The sequence below is a fragment of the Arvicanthis niloticus genome, chromosome 3 (assembly GCF_011762505.2).
Source record: "Arvicanthis niloticus isolate mArvNil1 chromosome 3, mArvNil1.pat.X, whole genome shotgun sequence".
Classification (NCBI taxonomy): domain Eukaryota; kingdom Metazoa; phylum Chordata; class Mammalia; order Rodentia; family Muridae; genus Arvicanthis; species Arvicanthis niloticus.
Window position 1 is genome coordinate 59,960,000 of NC_047660.1, and position 20,233 is coordinate 59,980,232.

Here is a 20,233-nt window from a genome sequence, read left to right on the forward strand (position 1 = left end):
ACTACATATGTTTGCTACATAGTGAGGCCTCATCTCAAAAATTAACAAAATTACTCTCATTTATCTAAATCATCTAACTAATCAGCTTACATTTATCTATAAAGTTGTTCATGGTCCTTTATGTTCCTATAAAATCCATGCTGACATCTATAGCAAATATTTTTTAACAATTTGACTCTCTTTTGTTCTCGGTTCTTCTAACAAAAAATTGGACAATCTTACTGATCTTTCCTTAAAGATGTAGTTTATTTATTATATATACAGTGTTCTGCCCACGTGTATACCTGCAGGCTGGAAGAGGGCACCAGCTTATATTATACATGGTTATGAACCACCACATGGTTGCTGGGAATTGAACCCTGGTCCTCTGGAAGAGCATACAGTGCTCTTAACCTCTGAGCCATCTCTCCAGCCCCCTGACCTTAAAGACTCACTTTCCATCCTGTTTATGCTGTCCCGTTTTCTTTCCCATCACGTTAGTTTTTAATTTGAACTGTGTTAGTGCCTGCATTTTGCTCACCTTCTTGTTTAACTCCCTCTTTTCAGAATGTGAAAGTACAAGACTAAGCTATTGATACGAGAACTTGTTTCTTTTTAAAAACAGCCATTTAAACTATAAACTTCCTTTTTTACCATAACACATTATACATAAATATTCATAATACATAACACATAAATGTATCCAGTACATTTAGGGATGCCTGCTCTTCATTTTATATATTTTCAAAATGTTTTCTTGTTTATCCTGTAATTTTGTTTTAGTTCATTTGGTAGCACACTGTTTCCTTCTCTCTCAAAGCTCAGGAATATTAGTAGACATGGTGGTTGAAAGCAAATGGGTTCCATTAGAATCAAATAAATATTTGAAAGCTTGATCTTCAGTTGGTGGAACTCTTTGGGAAGGATTTGAGGTATGGCTTCTTGGAGATAATGGGTCACTGGGGGGTGGACTTTGAGGTTTCAAAAGCCATTCCAGTCCAGTTGGATCTCTGACTCATAGATGTTGCCCCAAGATGTGAACTCTCAGCTTCTGCTCCAGCATCATGCCTTCCCACCTGCTCCTATGTTCCCCCAGCCATGATGGTCATGGACTAACCTTCTGAAACTGTAAGCAAACGCCCAATAAATGTTTTTCTTTATTATTTTGATTGCAAAAGCAAGAGGTTTATTTTCTGGTGTGTCGGGGGTCGACCTTCAATAGTACTTCAAGGCAAGTGACTAGAAGGTGCAAATGGTTTCCTTTATAAATTGCCTCAGTGATGGTGTTTTGTCATGGCATTAGAAAATTAACTAAGACAATAAATTTCCGAATTCTTCTTTTCATCAAATACATAGCACTATCAGATACTCATTGCAATCTCCACAGAACTGGAGTTTGCTCACAAATTGACAAAGCAGTACACTACGAGACGACAGATGGACATGAACACAATTTGCCTTACCTTTAGTACTTTTGTAGAGAAATAAATAAGTGACTTAACTGTGATGCACTAGCGAGACTCAACCTCTAAAGCATCTTTGGTGATGATCACAGGTCATCACGTCACAAGTCCCTCATGTTGCAGGTCCCTCATGTTGCAGGTCCATCAAGTCACAGGTCCATCACGTAGCAGGTCTATCACAAAGCTATCACAAATGGCTAAAGCTTTTTTATCATTTTATACCTCACTAGGTTAAGTTTTTGTCTTCATGGAAATGAGTTCTGGGTATCTTCTAACACAGAGAATCAATGACATTTCGCTAGAAGGAATTGGAAATGGACATGAAAAATGAAACCATATGTGTTCAAAGCTCTTGTATAGTGGATTGTTCACCTTAGTAATAATTAGAGTAGTTAACTCACTAGGGATGCTTAGTCGCCTACTTTTTTTTTCCTATTCAGCTACTATCTGCATCACAAATTTACTGAATGTAAACCAGAAGATTTTTGAAAATCAGTTCAGCCGGTATGACCCTAGACTAGTTGAAAGAAAATACCTCCCCTGACTTTTCTTTTCTGAGACATTTTCAAGTATTTCCTGTTGAGTAATATTTTGTTTTTAGTTGAAGTATGTTTGATAGATTTGCAACTACTCAATTGAAAGGTATATTATGTCCTTTGCTCTTTGCTGTGGTGAAATGCCTGACCTACAGAAAATAGCCTTTATTCTAGGGGATTTTTCCTCGTGGCTAAGACTACATGGTAGCTGGCAGAGGAATCAGCAGCTAGTGACAAGACAGAGCAGTGGTAGTGGTGGGTGGGGTGGGTGGGGTGGGTGGGGTGGGAGATGGGAGGTGTAGTCTTTGAGCATACAGGCATGTTCAGGAAGCAGATGCTGAATGGGAAGTGGGAGCCAAAGGCCAGCCCCAGTGACTCACTTCCTCCAGAGAGCCCTCACCTCCTTAAAAGTTCCACAACCTTCCCAATCAGCACCACCAATAGGAAAGCAAGTATTCAGACAGGCAAGTCTATCAGGGACCATTTAAACCATAAGCAATTATCCTGGCCAACTTTTTCACTGTAGTCAAAAATCTGAAAATGGACAGAAAAGGCAACTCAGATCCACACTAACCTTAATCCCTCATGAATACTATCTTACAAACAGAAATGTAAGAATAGATCCCTTAAAATTAAACCCCACATTTATGTGAAATTGTTGTGACCTTTACTCTTCCTCAATGCTTTTGGGGCTAAGTGCTCTGGTCAAGAGAGAGAGTGTGGGGCAAGCAACTCGAAGAATGGAGACAAGACAGGGTGTGATCAAGTCTCAAGTCTCATAACAAGTCTCCTTTATTGAGTCTCTTCTATTGAAGGGAATTCTGAGGTATTTATATACACAAGCAGGAGAACACAGGTGAAAACACTTTACCACATGCACCATACAGCTGAGGTCACTAAACAGCAAAACAAGCTATGTGGGATAAACAAGATATTTATCAGAGTATGCTTCAGCTGTTATAGGCTTTTGACAACCAAGTCTTTCATCAGGGTATATGGTTCCAGATGGCTGCAAAGTTGATCTAGCCACTTTCTACTAAAATTGGCTCCCAACATGAAATTTCATATAAAATAATCTCCAATTCACACATTTTGCATTATATATAATAATAAAAAATTATCACAGATACAGTTTTTCTTAGTAAGATGTTTAGGGAGTAGAGAGATGATGGCTCACTGGTTAAGAGCACATGCTGTACTTACAGATGACAAGAATCCAGCTCCCAGCACCCATACACATTAGGAAACTTAAAACCACCTATAACCCCAGCTCTGGGACATCCTACACCTCTTCTGGCCTCTACAGACACTCAAATGCATATGTACATACAAACACACACACACACACACACACACACACACACACACACACACACACAAATACATTAAATACATTAAAAACAAAACTTTAAAAAATGTGTTTGCCTAAATGGGTTTCAGTAATGCATATGCTCTAATTTCTGTTTTCTTCTCTTACATAATTAGGAAACTCAGAAATAATGTACTGTGGGGAGCCAACAGAAGGCGGCTATCATCCTTGCAGCCATCTTGAGCCATATATCCTGACAAGAGACTTGATTACAATAGCCTACAGCAGCTGAGCACACTCTGATAACATCTTGTTTTAGATACCCAGGATTTTCCCTTGGGTGTGTGAGACTTAAAGGTGTGTGATTTAAGGGCGTTACTTAGAGATCAGATTTAGAGAAAAGACCTAAGGACATGACTTAAAGGTGTGACTTAAAGGCGTGGTTTAGAAGTGAGACATATAAAAGGTGGGAGGCAGACAGAAGAAATTATTATTAGGTATTTGGCACTTGTCACTTGGAGAAAGAACTTGGAACTGGGAAAGAGACAAGCAACTGGAACTAGGATTAGGACCTGAGACTAGGGACTAGGGACTAGGAACTAGGGACTAGGAACTCAAGACTTGGGACTTGGACTAGGAAGAGAGACTGAAGAATAAATGGGATTGAATCACACTCTGTCTGGTCTCCATTCCTCGCATCTGTCCTCTCTCTCTCTCTCTTGCTGAACCCCAACTCGCTGACTGGAGCAGCTCGGGGCAGTGTGGACTCTAACAATTTAGCCCCCAAGGCTTTTGGCAGTGCGGGTTCCAACATTGATAGAGCAGCTCTCGACATTTTTGGTGCTCAACGTAGGGCAGCTTGGGTCACAACACTTTGGCCTCCAAACCTGGGATAGCTCGGGCCACAACAATGTACTTTTCTACAGGTACAATCAATAAGGGTTAAATTTTGTGATCCTGTTAACATTGTAAAGTTAACTTTTAGTATTTAAAGACTTGTTTATTTTTAGTTTCTCTGTATGCCTGAATGTCAGGATGTGATGTCTCTCTCTCTCTCTCTCTCTCTCTCTCTCTCTCTCTCTCTCTCTCTCTCTCTCTCTCTGTGTGTGTGTGTGTGTGTGTGTGTGTACCATGTAATTCACCAATGCCTGAAGAGACTAAAAGAGGACATCAGATCCCCTGGAACTAAAGTTATAGGTGGTTATGAGTCAGTTGATGTAGGTGCTGTAACTGAACTCAGGTCCTATGCAAAAGCAGCCAGTGTTGCTAACCACTGAGCCATTTTCCCAACTTGACCTTCCCTCAATTTATATTTCATTTATACTTATATGTCCTATTTATTTTCTATGGCACTAATGTTTCTCTAGCAATTTTTTGGTGGTGGTGGGGGATAGATTTCTCACACTGTAGACCAGTCTGGCCTAGAGTACACAGAAATATGGCTGCCTGTGCCTCACATTTGCTAGGATAAAAGGCATGAGCCACCATGCCAGGCTCCTCAGGAATTTTTAACTATAAAACAGATACATTGATTTTCACTATAAGACACTATATAGCAGTAAAGAGAGTTTTAATTTATAATTTTAAAGGATATATTACTTCTTATGGAATTATAGCTTGCATTCTGCATGGCTACTCTGTGTGGAAGTTCACTAAGTTGTATAATCTTTGGATCTACTTAATGTAGATGTGTGAATTGTGTGTATGTGTGAGGAGAGTTGTAACATTTTATATTAATAAAGTTTAATTATTTTAATTGAAAAGGTCAGGGATGGAAATTTACTTTTGTAATTACATATATGAGTAGCAATATAGTCATAGATTTTGAATGTTTTTTATAGAAATCTCATCAGAAACTATTACTTTGCAATAATGTAGTTTAGTTATTAAAAGAACAGGGAAGAATAAAGTGATCAAAATTCTTTAAAGCATATGGCTTCCATAAGATTCCACTGCATGTGTATCACCTGGGATTATGTTTAATTTTGTTTTCTGTTTGTCTTAGGGAATCATGTTCTTAATTCCTTTCCTCCAGTCAGTGAGGCAAGTGCTCTCTCAGTGCTAGGATCCCTGAGAGAATTCTGAAATAGTACCCGAGATACACATGATATTACACAACTGTAATTAGTCATTGTCAGCAAGTAGAATTGTATTAAAGTTAGTTTTAGATCTAATCAGTTTTATTAATGTCTCATAACTCTGGGAGTAGTCCAGTCTACTTAAAGTATGTTTTTTAGAATTTTAAAAAAAATTCTAAAAAAGTGTTTAATGAGTGTGGTGGTTTGAATATACTTGGCCCATAGGGAGTGGTATTGTTAGGAGGTGTGGCTTTGTTGGCGGAAGTTTATCACTATGGGGATGGAGTTTGGTAGCACTATGTCTGCCTGTATGCTGCTATGCTTCCTGCTATGGTGATAATGGACTTAAACCTCTGAAATTATAAGCCACCCTCAAATAAATGATTACATTTACAAGAGTTGCCTTGGTCATGGTGTCTGTTCACAGCAATAAAACCCTAACTAAGACAATGAGGCTTACAGTGCCAGAAGGTTAGAGTCAATGACCATCATGGCATGAAACATAGTAACAGGCAGACAGGCATGACATTAGACAAGTAGATGAGAGCTTACATCTGATCCATAAATACTAAACAGATAGATAGATAGATAGATAGATAGATAGATAGATAGAATGGTGTGGGTAGATAAACTAGTATGGTATGGGTCTTTTTTTTGAAACTTCAAAACCTGCCACTCACCAATATACTTACTCTAACAAGAACATACTTCTTATCTTTCCCAAGCAGCTCTACTGACTGAAAATGAAGTATTGAGATGTATGAACCTATGGGAACCATTCCCATCCAAACAACCACATTCCATCCCCTGCCCCCCAGTCATGTACCCATAATTCAAAATGTATTTGGTTCAACTTCAAAAGCCCCCATATTCTTTCAGCCTCAACTGTTTAAAAGTTCAAAGTCTTCAGGGACTCAAGTCAATATCTTAATGGTAACCCCATATAAAATCAAAGAGCAAATTATATACTTCCAGCACACAATGGCAAGAATATACATTGCCATTTAAAAGGGAGGAAAAGGAGCATTGTGAACATACTGGACCAAAGCAAGGTTGAAAACCAGCAGGGAAAGCAAATCCTGTAACTCCGTGCTGGAGATGAAAGGGCTTGGATGGTGCTATGCTCCCAGCTTTGATGACTGCAACACACTTGTACAGACTCCATCCCCTGTGTGGAGCATGCTTTGGCAGATATACCTCAGTTCTGGCATCTCCAACATCTTTGGTGCTCCAACACAATCCAAACTTCATGGTCATAGTTTCACAAAATAGCCCCTCAGGGTCTCAATGCAGGGACTCCCCTGCCACATGGCAGGGCTCAGTGACTGTCCATAAAAATGGAGGGAGACTCTACCACCCCTTTATTTCTGTATCTTGCATGACTCTAAGGCCAGAACCAGGTTGCCAGTGCTGTCAAGTTCTGCTGCTTGCTTGGGATGGACCTGGGCTCCCCTCAATCACATTGGAAAAGCTTTGATTTATGGTTACTTTCTAGGAACAGATAACTCCTTAGGCCTTTTCATTTCACAAGTTGGAGGATTAACAAGATGGGGACCAACCTTGGGGATGACCCTGAAGGCAACCCTCTATTCCATTTCTCCTCATCTCTTCAGCACAAGCCTTAGCTCCAATACTAAACTTCCAGGTGCTCCTTTTTTCTTCAAACTATACATTCTGTATTTTTTCTTGCCCCTTTTGTTCTTCTTCACTGTAGACCTGCATAAGAGTTAGCATTAATAACCACATCACTACTAGATGTCTTGGAATTTCCTCTACCAAAGAAACGAGTCCAAAGCTCTTCAGTTCAGTCTCAGGCAGAATCTCAGGACAAGGGCCGATAATTGCAGCCACATTCCTTGCTAAAATAGCACAAGAATGGTCTCTAGCCCAGTTGTGAACGTTGTTTCCCCCTGAAAACTCTTGAGCTGGGGCTCCAGAGTCCACAGTGTTCTCAGCAAGAGTGTCTTTTGAGAGCTTCAGAGGATGGTCTATGGAGCCCTAATTTTTAACCTCTTTCCTAGTCTAAATTTCCAAAGTCTTCCCATTGTCCCCCAAACCATCACGGTCAGGCCTGTCACAGTAATATCAGTACTTCCTGATCCTATCTTTGTCTTAGTTACTAGAGAGAGACACCATGATTAAGGCAACTTACAGAAGACAGAAAGTTATAATGGGTTTACAGTTCCAGAGATCGAGTCCATGACCATCATGGTGGGCAGCATGGCAGCAGGCAGGCAGGAATGATGCTGGAAGCAGTAGCCAAGTGGCTAAGAGCTTCATCTGACCCACAGACGTGATGCAGAGAGAGAAGTGTGCTTTAAAAAAGGGACAACCCCCCCAATCATTTTATTTGTCCAACTACATGACATGAAAATTCTTTGAAAAGGCATCTAAATTGACTTCCACTCATTTTTCTATTTCCTGATTTTAGGGTTGCTGCCCCAGGACCCAGGCACATGGACCTAGCCCATGTGTCTGACCATGCTCCACCAATGCAATGAAAGCTATATCCAATGGCAGAGACTCGTGTGACAGCCCTGATGCTCAGTGCCATTTGCCATGGTCACTCTTACACCTAGAGCTCATTTCTCTGGGGGGTGAGCCTGGGATGCTGGAGCAGAGGGAGGGTGTGTGCACTTCACAATGGGCATTCTGTCATGGAATGAGGTGAGAGTTGACATAACTGTCACATCAGGTCTGGCCAAGCTCAGTCACTAACTGTCATTAGGAAAGTAAGGGCTCCACAGGGTCTGGGAAGATGAGAAGGAAGCGGCCAAGGATGTTGGGAAGTCTTCGAAACCCTCTTCCTCACCAGGCTTCCCCACTGTATATTTTTTCCACAACTGCTCACCTCATCCCTTCTCAGCAGACCAGCCTTCATCCTGCTGTTCATACAAATCCTCTTTCTGTTTTCTACCCTACCACATTCCCTTCTCTGAAGAACACTTCCTACTTCCCCACCTTAATGATGGCCATGCCCAGCTCCTCCTGTCTAGCCAAAATTGCCTCCAACCACCCTGTTATCCGTGCATCCCCTTCCTATTTGTCCACCCTTATGACTACCTCTCCTAAGAGTGCACCAATGGATAGATGCCTCCTTTCTGTTTCGCATCTGAAAGTTAGAGGCCTTCAGCCACTCAGGGTAAGTTTAAAACCCCAAGGAAAAAAATCCTTGCAGATGGTTCACTTCTTCCATGGTTTCTGCATTGACTTTTCTCTGATTCTAGCTCTATCTCAGAAATCCCGTAAAAACACTGACACATACACAAAGACATACACACACACACACACACACACACACACACACACAGAGAGAGAGAGAGAGAGAGAGAGAGAGAGAGAGAGAGAGAGAGAGAGAAACCTGTAGAATATAAAAACAGTAAGATGCAATTTTTAAAAAAGAAGAGCCCTGACATGACATAACAAGACAAGAAACCTTCAAAGATGCCTTTGAATTCATTTTCTGTTGACCATTTACTGCTGAGTGTCTGGCCTACTCTTAAAAGTAGTTTGCTCCCCCAGGGAGACCCTTGGAGGAAATTAAAATTTCATTTTCAAGTGGTTATCAACTGGAGATATCAACTGGAGATTATTTCTGGGTTGGGTTGGGGATAGGTGTATGTGTCCACTTCTTTCATCTCTAGAGCCCCATAACCTACAGACTAGGATAGGCTTGTGAATACTGCCTCAGTCTCTATGAGGTTGTATGTCCAGCAATCATGTTGATTTAGAAGGACTAGGGTTAATTTTTTACTCCTCCTCCTCTGGCTCTTGTACTCTTTTTGCTTCCTCTTTCATGAGGTTTTCAGAGCCCTGAAAAGTATTTGGTGAAGACATCCCACTTATGGTTGAGTGTTCTCCCTCTCTGTAAAATGTCTGGCTGTGGTCTCTGTATTTGTTCTCATATGCTGCAGGAGGAAGCATCTTTGATGATAGCTGAGCAAGACACTGATCTATGAGTTTAGCAGACTGTCATTAGAAGTTATCTTAATACTATGCTTTTTTTTTCCTTTTCTTTTTAAAGAATAGTAGTGCTTGATTTCCCCCTATGTTTCTGGACTATCTACTCTCAGGTTCTTGGCTCCCCAAGCAGTATAAAATATGGGTTCAATATCATGGAGTGGATCTTCAATCAAATCAAATACTGGTTGGCTACTCCCACAAACTTTGTGCCACCATTACATTAGTATATCTTGAAGGCAGGGCACCACAGCAGATCAAAGTGTTTGTGGCTGGGTTGGTATTTATGTTTCTCCTTTGGGAGTATGCAGAGTACCTAACTGTACCAAAGACACTAGCACATAGTAGTAAAGAATCTAAGTAGCACCAGCTTGACTTCTCCATGCTCAATGAGTTGTATAGTGTTGTCTTCAGCAATGGAGACTTGGTGTCAACCTATAACCTTGGAAATAGGCTGGTTTTTTTGTGGGGAGGATGCTCTCTGGGACCCCTCTGGCTGACAACTCAATTAAGTGTAATCCAATTATGGGACTGGAAGCTTCATTTGGTGACAAGAGAAGGTCAATTGGGGCTCTATATCCCCCATTATTTGGCGATTTCACTTAGATCTCCTTCATATCTGTAAATACTTTAGGGAGCTTCTGCTGTTTTATAATTTCATACTGTCTTTCAAATCACCCTAGATTTTTGCTGCTTCTCCCCATATTTCCTTCTTCCTCCAATTCTTTGCTCCTTCTTTCAGTTTGAGTTTGCTGGTCCACTTCTATCTATAACTAATCTATTTCCTTGTCCTAGGCACAGCTCCTTGTTCCCACTAGTCCCTTACTATATACCTAATATCTGTGGCTCTACAGATCGTGTCTTGTTTATCATTGACTTAACAACTAATAAGCCACATATAAGTGAAAACCTAACAAATTTTTCTTTCTGGTTCTGGGTTCCTCATTTAGATTTTTTTTCTAGTTCTATCCATTTACCATTGATCTTCATAATTCCATTTTAAAAAAATGACTTCATTATGTAATATGTACCATATTTTCTTTTTTCATTCTTCTGTTGAAGGACATCTAGGATAATTTCAGTTTCTGGCTATTATAAATAAAGCAGCAATGAACATTGCAAGGAAGTGTCTCTCTGGTAGGATGAAGTGACTGTTGGGTATATGCCCCAAAATAGTATAGCTGGATCATGAGGTATATGGAGTTCCATCATTTGAGGAACTGTTACACTGATTTCCATAATGACTATAAAAATTTGCATTCCCATCAGCAACGGATGAGTGTCTCTTTCACTCCACAACCTTGGCAGTACGAGTTATCACTTGTTTTATTGATGTTAGCCATTCATACAGGTGTAAGATGAAATACCAAGGTAGTTTAGATTTGTATTTCCCTGATGGCTAAGGATGCTGAACATTTAAGTGTTTCTCAGTCATTTGAGTTTCCTCTATTGAGAATTCTCCATGTAGATTGAAATCATTTTTAAAATTTGGTTATTTGTTTTCATGATATCTAGTTTGTTTACTTGTTTATATATTTTGGGTATTAGCCAAATATATTGGATGTGTAGTTGAAGCCTTTTCCCATTCTGCTGGCTGCTGCTTGTCTGAAATGATGGTGTTATCTCTAGGCAAAAGCTTTTCAGTTTCATGAGATCCCATTTATAGTTGTTGATCTTATTGCCTGTGCTAAGAGTGTTCTGCTCAGATAGCGGTGTCCTGTGCCAATGAGTTCAAGGCTACTCTCTCCTTTCTCCTCTATCAGGTTTAAGTGTATATAGATTTATGTTGAGGTCTTTGATCCATTTGGTCTTCAGCTTGTGTAGGGTGATAAGTATGGATCTGTTTGGATTCTTCTACATGCAGGCAACTATTCAGTTTGACCAGAATAATTTGTTGAAGATACTTTTTTTCTAGTGCATATTTCTAGCTTCTTCATAAAAAAAATCATATGTTTGTAGGCATGTGGATTTATGTTTTGGTCTTCAATTCAATTTTATTTACTAACAAATCTATTTTGTGCCAATACCATTTTGTTTTTATTACATTCACTCTGTAGTACAACTTTAAATTAGGGATGGTGATACCTCTAGCAGTTCTTTTATTATTAAGGATTGTTTTAACTATCATGGTTTTCTGTTTCCACATGAAGCTTAAAATTGTCCTTGAAAGGTATGTGAATAATTGTGTTAGAATTTTGATAGCAATTTCATTGAATCTATAGATTGCTTTTGGTAGAATGGGCATTTTTACTATGTTAATCCTACCAATTCATGAGCATGGGAGATCTTTCAATCTTCTAATATTGTTTTCAATTTCTTTCCTCAATGTCTTAAAGTGTTTTTAAAAAATCATATAAGTCTTTCACTAGCTTGGTCACAGACACCTCAACATATTTTGTAATTTTTATAACTTCCTCCATGTCTTAAAAGTTTTTCTTATTATATAAGACTTTCACTAGCTTAGAGACACCCCAAAATATTTTATGTTTTTTTGTGGCTATTGTGAAAGGTATTGTTTCTCAGACTCCTTTCTCAGTTCATTTATGTGTATATAGAATGGCTACTGATTTTTTTTTTTTGAGTTAATTTTGTATCCTGCTACTTCACTTAAAGTGTTTATCAGCTGTAATAGTGTTTTTATAGATTTTTAGGGTCATTTATGTATACTATCATCTTCAAATAAAGATACTTTGACTTCTTCCATTCCAATTTGTATCCTCTTGATATCCTTCAGCTATCTTAGTGCTGTAGCCAAGATTTTAAGTACTGCATTGAATAGTAGGGAGAGTAGACAACCTTGTCTAGTTCATGATTTAGTGGAATTGCTTTGAGTTGATGTTGCTATGGGCTAGCTGCCAACCTTCTTTTATTTGTTGAGGTATGTCCTTTTTACCTCGAATATCTTCAGGAATTTTATTATAGAGAGATGTTGGATTTTGTCAAAGGCCTTCTTTGAATCTAATGAGATGATAATGTGATTTTTGATGTTCAGTGAGTTCATATGATAGATTGATTACATTTATCAATTTATGCATGTTGAAACCATCCCTGCATGCCTGGGTTAGCACCTACTTGATCATCTTTTTGAAGTGCACTTGGATTCAGTTTCAGTTTGCAAGTATTTTTTTGAGAATATATATATATATATATTCATAAAAGAAATTGGTCTATAAATTCTCTGTTGGGTCTTTAGGTAGTTTGGTTTTGAGTGTAACTGTGGCCTCATAAAAAATTGGGCAATGTTTCAACTGTTTATATCTATGGCGTTTACTTCTCCATTGAGAAGTAGGTATAACTTGAGGAGTATTGGCATTAACTTATTTTTGAAATTATGGTAGAATTCTGTGCTAATACCACCTGACACCTCCTTTTTTGTATTTATTTATTTATTTATTTATTTATTTATTTATTTATTTATGGTTTAGAAGACTTTTAATAGGTTTGTTTAAGTTGCTTATCCAATCTTAATTTAATTTTGGTAGGTGGTATGTATCCATTCCTTTTAGATTCTCCAGTTTGGTGGGTCACAGTTTTTAAAGTATGTCTTTGTGATTCTCTAGATTTCCTTCATGTCTGTTATGTTCCCTTCTCACTTCTAATTTTGTTAATTTGGATATTCTTTTAATTAATTTGGATAAGGGTTTATCATTCTTATTTTCTCAAAGAACTAACTCTGTTTCATGAAACCTCTTGTTGTTGTTTGATTGTTTCTTTTTTATTTATTTCAGCCCTGAGTTCATTTCTTAGTCTACTCTTTTTTGCATGATTTCTACTTTTTGTTTTATGCTGTTATGTTACTAGTATGAGATCTCTCCTTTTTTTTTAAATTTAGGCACTTAGTGCTATGAACTTGCCTCTTAGAACTGTATTCACTGTGTCTCATAAGTTTGGCGATATTGAATATGTCTGTCTTTATGTATTGCTTGGTCTTTTCCCCACACAGCCTTTAATATTTGTTTGTTCTGTGCATTCAGTATTTTCATTATTATGTGTGAGGGGACTTTGTTTTAGGGTCCAGTTTTTGGTATTCTGCATGCCTCTTGTACCTTGATGGGCTCCTCTGACTTTAGGGAACTTTTCTTTTATGGTTTTGTTGAAAATAGTTTTGATGCTTTTAACCTGTTACTTACACTTCCTCTATTACTACTAGATTTGGTCTTTTCATAGTGTTTAAATTTTCCTGAATGTTTGGTGTCAGTTTTGTATTAGAGTTAATTTTTCTTTTAATGAGGTATCCATTTCTTCTCTCACATCTTCCATGCCTGAGATTCTATCCTTCCATCTTTTGTATTCTGCTAATAAGTCTTGCCTCTAAGGCTCTATTTTGAGTTCTTAAATTTTTTTACTTCCAGATTTCCCTCTGTATGGGTTTTCTTTATTGATTCTATTTCAGTGATCATATCTTGGGTGGTTTCATTCATTTCCCCTCATTATTTGTGGTTTCATAGTTGTCTTTAAGGGATTCACCTGTTTCCCTATTATCACATTCATAAAAGCCATTTTGAAGGCGTTGTCTTATGCTTGAGATAAGTTGCAATATTCAGGGTCTACTGTAGTAGGGATCCTGGCTCTAGTGGAGACATATTGTCCTAGTTTTTGGGTTTTTATGCTTTGGGAAGATTCTAATTCTAGGTGCTGATATCTGGTCTTGTCGTTGGGTGATTTATTGCTTGCTTTCTGTTTCCTTTCTGGCTCTTAGGAGACTGTGGGGTCTGCTGCATGGTAGAAAACTCTTCTGGGGTCCTTATAGATGTGGTCACAACACTGTAATGGGTGTTGGAAGATATGATCATGAGGCACTGACTTTTCCTAGTTCCTGATTCAGGAAAGCTCTCTCAGGTCCCAACAAGTTGCCTCTGTTTCTTGCCTTGTGCTTGTTACCAGAAGGAAAATGTCCATATTATTTTACAAGCACACACCTCCATTTGTTTTATTCACCACCTCCCCTGCTCACTCTTAAACTCAACATGGAGGCCTTTTGCCTGGTTGGTGAGGTTGATTCATTGGACCAAGAGGCAGACAGCAGTGTTTTAGTGTCTGTTAGTCACAAGGGACATGAGGTACCTGGAAGGTGACTGCCACAGCAGGTCTTGCACATGCTGCAAAGTCCCTCTCTGTTTTTATTGAAGAGAAAGGTTTGGAGTGTCTTCTGAAAAGATGACAAAATGGCTTCCCACCATTTTCCTTATGAAACCTAATTTCTCACTTCCATTCTTTCTCCCTGTGCTTGTTCTACCTGTGTTACCCCCATCCTGTCCGATCTAGCCTTCAGCCTGCTCCCCAGCCCAATCTGTTCTTTCTGTTCTCTGTTCTTCCTCCTTCTCTGATCCACACTTTCTGCCATTATCCTATCTTATCTCTATTCCTGGCTCTTCCTCTTTTCCAGACTTTTTTCTGAGCATCCTGTTCACCTTGTCCCTTCACTATTGGACCCAACTTCTTCTAGCATTTCAGTTCAATAGTTCTCTACTCTCTTATCTCCAGTGCAAAGCCAGCTGTGTTCTGTCAGTCTCAATGAGTCAATCTTCCTCCATGGGAGGGGTCATCTGCTACACTTGCAGTTTAGCAGTGCCAGAACTGTGCTTTCCCAGCAGACTGACCTGGTGTTCATGGGAATAAAGGTGACATAGTCAGCATGCCCCTGGAGCAACACTGTATTCATTTCCTCATTGGCCTCTTTATCTGGTCACACCTGAAAAACATCCCAGAGATATGAGTGAAACCAGTGCCCTAAAGATTTTATAGCTGTCAGGATAATGACCTAGCTTTCCCCCCATAAACTAAGAGAACTGGTCATGAAACTTATTCACTATTTTCACAGGTACAAAGAAAGCCACAGCAAGAGGCAAAAGACTGGAAATCATGAAGTGGTAGGGAGTCAAGTCCTGTTTAAGCTTGGTGCCTTTACTCAGTAAGTATTGGCAAGTACAGCCACAATGGCAGTGCTGCCTAAAAAGACAGGGCATGGATCCAGTCTTGTTGGAGTGTGAATCTGGACTCAGTTTCCTATTTGGTTCCCTTGGTTTGGCTTGGAAGCCATGCACTGTGTGGCTCAGCATTCTTCTGGAAATTTGAGATCAGAGTCTGCACTTGTTCAAGTTGCCAAGTGCCAACTAATTCCAAGTACTTGTTCATCATTATAAAACTGGGGACAATGACATTTGGTACTTGTAACAGATATCATATTTTCATAAACTTTCAATTCAGGAGACCTGAACTCAGAGATTAATTAAGCTATGATTTCAGAAATATGATTTCAGGACAAAGGAAGTAGTCACCTCTAACCTCTGAAAATGACTTTCCCCTTGGGTTCTGACTGTAAGCTCCCCTCTGCACCCAGCTTTCTATTGGAGTAACAGAAGATAGGAGCCTAGGATTTTCACAGTACATTCTATTATTATACTTTGAAGCTCATGTGACAATATCTCTAATTTAGAAATAATATTTAGCAAGGAAAGGACATTCCAGAGCATTATTTAAGTCTTAGCCCAAATAATTCTAATCCAACCCTTTCCAGGTCCTGATAGGCACCTGTCTGATCATATGTTATTTTTTTTTCTCCCAACCAGAGGAACCTGAAATGCTAAGACTACAAGATTCTCAAGTAACTCCAAGACCCAATGTGACATCACTGTTTACAAAACTAAAATATGATACCCAGGACAACTTGATTTGTTAGAGAGGTAGCATACTTCCATGTGTATTGAATATAAACAAAGTGGACACCATTCACAGAAATAAATGTCACTTGCAAATAAATCAATGACTACAGATTTATTAATTTCAGACAGATCTGATTCCTAAACAAGGGAAGTTAAGAGGAAGAAAGAGGGATGTATTTTATTAAGAGGAAGAAAGAGAGATTATTTTATACTGACAGAGGGGTTAGTATTCACTGAGGGAAAGGGATACACTTTCTGCATGAGAAAAGTAACAGGTTGCTTAAGGGGAGATTATGATAAAAATGAAAATGGAAGCAGATGAGTATAGGCACATATTTTTCTCAGCCTACTTTAATAAGCATTCAACCTCCCCTCTAGCACACCATCCACCAGAGGTGGTGGAAAAGTTATTAGGATACAGGGGAAGTAGACCAGTTTAGAAATAGTTCTCTGAGGGTGAGTCCAGTCTTTGCTGTCAAAATATCAGCAGTTCAGTCCAGTAGCAGACACCACATAAGAAACAGCAGCTGCAACTCAGTCCTCTTGGCAGACACCACACATAAACCAGCAAGGGCAGTTCAATCTAGAAGAAACCATGAGGCTTGCCAACTGACACAAGGTCATAGAAGCTTCAAGAAGCCACATGAACCTCAAGAGAAGTTCTTTGTTGAGTTTCTCTTTATGACATCACCACAGGTGAGCTCAACAATGCAATGTAAGGCAAACCAATATATGTGTGCTGTTAGCAAAGAATAGCAAGGCACAGCAAAGTAAGCCAATGCTTGAGCTCCTACTCTCTGTGGGGTCATATTTATATTCCTTCTAAACATCATGCATCCTTTCACATGTTGGCTTTAGCAAACCATCCTTTGACATAACTGGTTTTCCAAAGAAACCAGAAGTTTCCACTTCAGTTTTCACTTCAAGTGAGCCCATTGTTTTGCTGGAAATTTCAGCTTTTCATCATCAGAAATAGAACAAAGGAGAGAAGGAAATCAACAAGGACACAGCTCTCCTTGATCATTTACTTTTTGTACCAGCAGAAGGTCTTGTATTCTTCCCAAGGTCACAAGATAGACCACAGTCAAGGTCAAATCACATCTTTTAAAAAAAATTTTATTGATTCTTTGAAATTTCACATCATAGACCCCAAGCCCACTCATCTCCTCATTCCTCCATATCTGCCCTCCACCCTTGCAACCTCCCCACCAAAAGGATACAAAAATACAAATAAAAACAAAAAAGAGAAAAAAATAACAACAAAACCAAAGAACCAAAAGAATATCTTTATGTGGAAGTTTTGGTGTGTCATACTGTATACCCTTTTGCCCCAAACATCTGTGCTTGGAAATGTTTGTTTCTCTGGCTTCTTCTATACTATCAATGTTGCATCCTCACTGGGACTTCTCTTGAACATCCTGTGGTTGTCTTGTTTCATGGAGATCCTGCAGCTTTGATTCTACAGGATGGGCCTTCCATATGCTCCAGTAGTTCATAGATGGGTAGATGTTGGGATAGGACAACTCAAAGCCCTGGATCTGGTCTAGGTGGTGTTTTGGTTGTTCAGCTCACCAGCTCTCTTCTGCACCCACAGGACAGGAGCCATCTCTGCCACTTTGCCCAGGCAAGGTACAGAGCCAGATCTCCCACTCTTATGCCCTCCGGGCTGCCCGAGACCACAAGGGCCAGCTTCACTGTGTTGCTCAGGTGAGATATAGGCTAGCTGAAGCCAGTGAGGGGTGAGGCCAGTCTAGGGCATGGGCAGCATGGGAGAGCTGCCCAGGCAAGGGGGTGAGTAAAGTCAGTCTCTCCAATCTGCTCAAGTGGTGAGGGGTGGGGCCAACTCTGAGCAGTCCTCAAACAAGGGCTATGGGAGGCATCCTAGACTGCTTTAAATTCATTTAACTAGAGTAGATAAGAGGTGTTTGTCCTCACTAAAGGAGAAACATTTTATTCACCTCATCTGAGAGGTGAAAAGTAGAATATTTATAAACCAACTCACAAGTTCATTGTTGGGAGGTGTTCCCAGGAGAGATTCAGTTACAGGCAATTGGGGATTTCAACATGTATGACAGGATGGCTTTTTGTCACTAACAAGAGGTTTTGGTGAGCATAGATAGTTTTCTTTTGTGTGTGTCTGTTGTGTGGTATATGTCTATAGTCGGCTAGATATGAGGCTGTATTCACCTTTGTACAAAGTTTTGAAAGCCAGAGGTCCACACCAGGTGTCTTTATCACCTACCCCTTTTTTTTTTTGGAAAGACAGTAGCTCACTGAACCTGGAGTTCAACATTTCTACTAAAATAATGAGCCAGTGAGCCCCTGGATCCCCTGCCTATCCAGGTGCAGGGAGTTACAGATTTACAGATGCATGCCAAGGTACCTGACAAAAAGTGGAGAGAGGTATTTAAAATGATGAGGAAGAAAACTTAAATTAAAACTTTATTTTTTAAAGCAATTCTTTTTTTACCCAGATTTTAATTTTTATTAGTTTTTATTAGATATTTTATTTACATTTCAGATGCCATCCCCTTCCCCCATTTCCCCTCCCTAGAAAACCCCTATCCCATCCCCCCTTCTCCTTTTTGCTTTTATGCAATTTTTAAAATGTTAATAAGAGGCTTTATAAGTTTGGTAATGCTCAATCAGAAGTGTAACCCAATACCCAACCTAGATATATCAACTATCTTTGACTGGTGGAGACACATGAATATCTGCCTCCATGTCTCTCTCTCTCTCTCTCTCTCTCTCTCTCTCTCTCTCTCTCTCTCATCACCTGGCTTCTCCTTTCCTTCTCCTCCTCCTCTCCTTACTCCTTCTCTTCCTCTTGGTACTCCTCCCACCTTAGCTCCTCCTACATATCACTCTTCCTGTTAAAATAAAACTTTTCTCTCAAAATACAATTAGAGTATAATTATGCCAATTTGTACCAGTGAGGTACAAGATAGTCCTAATACCCGGTCCAACATTTTGTTGACTAACCAGAACTTCTGTCATCTCTCCTAACTAAAACACTTAGTTTTGAACCTGGCTTTTTTCTTTTCTCTCAAAGTAAATAGCCAGGATTGGCTATGAGACTATATGTCTTCAACCGTGTCAGAAATCCAGAATGACTGAGTTAACTGAAATTATGGGAAGCACAAAGCATAGCTTCTAAAACTTAGCTAATTTATAGAGACCACTGAACATCTGGACACTCCCTATACTACAAACCGTTGGAGCATCTGATCTTCAGACTTCTGGCCCAGGATCATCTGACAGACCTTAGTGATGCAGAATTATTAAGGGCTGATTACTCTGTCTAGGCAGATATAATCAGTCGACTATTCTGCAAGTGTGTCCTTTTCTGGACAGTAATTTGTCTGTAGATGGAAAGAGGCAATTCTTGCCTAGTGGCTGTCTCACCACAACTGGAGTAACTCCAAAGATGCTCAATTTCTTCTTAGAATCTAAGACAGGAAGCTGTCAGGAGCAGACAGGTCTCTAATCAAAATGTACATTCATACAGAAATGTTTGTAACATCAATTCTGTGGACTTCTGATGTTTGAAAACAAACTATCCATATAAGATAATCTGGACTGTTGTCTGTTAACTCCTCTCAGCTATTTCTAAATAAAATATAGAAAACACCCCAACAATAAACTCAAAGCCATGAATTTTCTATAGTCTCTTAACTCACAGGCTAACCATCTCAAATCAGTTAAAAAGGTTAAAGAAGGACTGGGTCTAAGCCTTGTATTCCTAAATGTGTTATACAGGCACAATGCCTATGAGAGTAACAATATTCATCTCACTTTTATATCAATAAGAAGCTCGTACCAATGAAAACCTTAACTTTGAAATCAAAGTAAATTTTGTACCATTTAAGAACTTATAACTTCATCTTGACAATAGTTATACAGATTTCTACCAATAGGTTATGGCTATGCAATAAATCCTAGCTAATCCACCCTTTTCCAACAAAACCACTACTTTTCCCTAGATAGACAGCCTGATATTTGCCACCTTAGTCCCCAAGCCCAGGGAATAGGGGCGCTGACTCTTCATTAACTTCTTCAAGCTGATTACGGGTGTTGAGATATTAGAAGAGGGGTGGAGGGAAGAGTAAATTGATAAGTCTCTGACGATGTGTCTTCTTAAAGTCAAAAGTCCCTTCAGGACTCTTGAACTCTATTTGGCAGTTGTTTCTAGGTAAGGAATTCCATTAAAACCCCAACTATGAAGCTAAAATAAAATTCAGAGATG